Source organism: Coregonus clupeaformis, unplaced genomic scaffold, assembly GCF_020615455.1.
Source record: "Coregonus clupeaformis isolate EN_2021a unplaced genomic scaffold, ASM2061545v1 scaf4697, whole genome shotgun sequence".
Classification (NCBI taxonomy): Eukaryota; Metazoa; Chordata; class Actinopteri; order Salmoniformes; family Salmonidae; genus Coregonus; species Coregonus clupeaformis.
In genome coordinates this window covers 4,379-7,052 of record NW_025538151.1, presented here as the reverse complement: position 1 = coordinate 7,052, position 2,674 = coordinate 4,379, and the positions used below count along the sequence as shown (strand labels likewise).

At 43.4% G+C, this 2,674-nt stretch overlaps 1 pseudogene; it reads right to left on the bottom strand.

The window, feature by feature from the left end:
* Positions 1-542: 542 nt before the first annotated feature.
* On the bottom strand, positions 543-2,133 carry LOC121541154 (annotated as a pseudogene).
* Between the last annotated feature and the right edge of the window lie 541 nt (positions 2,134-2,674).

Below are 2,674 nucleotides of genomic sequence, written 5' to 3'. Positions count from 1 at the left end.
GTGATGGAAATCAACATTACGCATTAGATTTTTTTATTATTTTCATATCTGATCAGTTGCCTACAATTTGGAACATAAGAACATATTTGTGTGTGTGTGTGTGTGTGTGTGTGTGTGTGTGTGTGTGTGTGTGTGTGTGTGTGTGTGTGTGTGTGTGTGTGTGTGTGTGTGTGTGTGTGTGTGTGTGTGTGTGTGTGTGTGTGTGTGTGTATAAGTAATTTAGGGATGTTACTGGTGATTTCTGTGAGTAGCTCATCCACCAGTCTGTTGTGAAAAAGTTATTATTTGCTGTGGGCTGATTGGGGTCTATCCCCTAAACACAATTATTCCTACAAGAAAAATTAATTATGCTTATACTTCCATAATACTTTATGTTGCTGACTTGTAAATGTAGGTGACTCAACACAAATAACTATTTCCCCCTAAAATGCTATGCAAATGCCTACGAAATTATACGAAGCTCCAAGTGTGCACACATATCAACACAGAAGTACAGGAGTTTCTGAAATAGGACATGGTTTATTGAACACCACAAAGCATATTTGACATGGGCATGAGTGGTCAGCTCTGACATCTTGCAATCCTGTTTATACAGCTTCATAAAACTCCTGGTATAATAATAATCATAATACTAATACTACTAATAATAATACATTTATTTTTATAAAACAACATTACTATCAACTCTCCCACCTTTCCGTAGACCCATATTTGACTGACTAATGGTACAGAAATGGTTGTAAGATTTGTCTTCTGCAAACGTCAGTCCCAAGTCCGCAGTCCGTTTTACATCATAAAATGATTATGTATTATGCTTATGTTTTGCAGTAGTGACATTTGATTATTTTCTTAAAGGCACTTTGGAAGTCTTTGTTGAAGTATGCGTAAATGATGGGGTTCAGTAGAGAGTTGGAGTACCCCACAGTTAATGACGTCCTCGAGCCACTTTGGCATTTGGCACGACTGGCAAAAGGGCATTACCAGGGGCGACAATAAAGAGGAAGGCAACCAGCAAAAGATAAAAGTGCCCATAATTATACCCAGCGTCTTCACAGTTTTGCGCTCTCTGGCCATGGCCATCTTTCTCTTTGCCTCCATGTTCTTATCTTGTCTGCTCTCAAAGAACGGCTCGGAATTGGGGTTGAGGGGAGTGGCAGGCTGTTTTTTGAGTTGCTGTGAACCTCGATGATCTCAACAACTCGCCGTGCTTGACCGCACCGTTTATGCAGGGGGGTCGGTTTGGGCTCCACGCTCCTCTTTCCAGCTTTTACTCGGGTCCCCGTTGGTCCTCTTCTGGAAAAGAGCAGGGGACAGTGCCAAACAAGAATCAGACACTTTCTTTTCTCTGTTTTACGCACTGTTCTCCTGATTCTAAACCTGGCGGCTTTGAATATCCGTCCATAAGACCAACATGAGTATCAACGGAATGTAGAACGCGCCAAATGTCGAGTAGATTGTGTACCAGGGGTCTCGACTTATCATGCACTGCTCCGGATTAGCTATGTCCTCCGCTTTACTACTCGGCTGGGAACGCATGATCAACATGGGTGGAACAGAGATGGAAAATCCGACAAACCAAGTGACACTGATCAGAACCGCCGCTCTTCTGGGCGTCCTCTTCTTCATATACTCTATAGGTTCGGTAATGGCCCAGTACCTGTCCAAGGCGATGGCGCAAAGGTGCAGTATAGATGATGTACAACATAACACATCTAAAGAGATGAAAATGTCACATGGTACCTGTCCGAGAGTCCACCTGTTTAAGACTTGGTAAAGGGCCGCCATGGGCAACACCAGAACCGATACCATCAGGTCAGTCACGGCCAGAGACCCGATCAGATAGTTCCCTACATTCTGAAGATTTCTCTCCAGGGCGATGGCTGCAACCACACACACGTTCCCAAATATGGCACAGAGGATAAGCACAGCCAAGAGAAAGGACGTGAAGATTTGGGAACTTAGTTTCACCTCCTCTGCATCAGCTGTCGAGATTTCGTTTTGAAAATCAAATGGAAACCATGCGCCCGTCGTGTTGTTTCTTTCCTCCATGTTGATGAAAAGGAATCGCTCCTCACTTACTACGTGTCAGTTCCAGAGCGCAACAGAACTCCATTCATGGTGATCTGAGCTGGATTCTCTGCGCCCCTTCGCATAGCATTGCATACACTCCCTGTGCCGGGGGGTGAAGACTGACGAGGCCGTATATTTATACCAGTGATGGAAAATACGTCAGTTGCCTGTGAGGTTGAAAGAACGATTTTCTGTGCGCACCAACAGTTGGCATCTCTCTGAGAGAGTGCGGGCAGTGAGATGCTGGTGCTATCATCCCTAGGACTTTACCAACAGGTTGTGATAGAACAGCAATGACAGTGAATTGGCATGGAATATCCCCCAAAACACACACCAATTTGAAAGGTTTTAATTTTGATTATGTATTTATTATTAAATGTTTAGTCAAGAGCAATAGCAATTCTTCTCGAAAACCACAGTTAGAACGGAAACAGTAGGTTACCTATGCCTATCCTTTCTCAATGCTGAAAATAGTAAAAACGAATCTGCCATTGCCGTTCTTGCTTCAAAATAAAGATATTGAATGTATAGAACAGTGGCGGCTGGTGAAAAATATTCTCGGTGGGGCTGTGCCATACTTTTTTTCCTGTAACCATCGCGATAT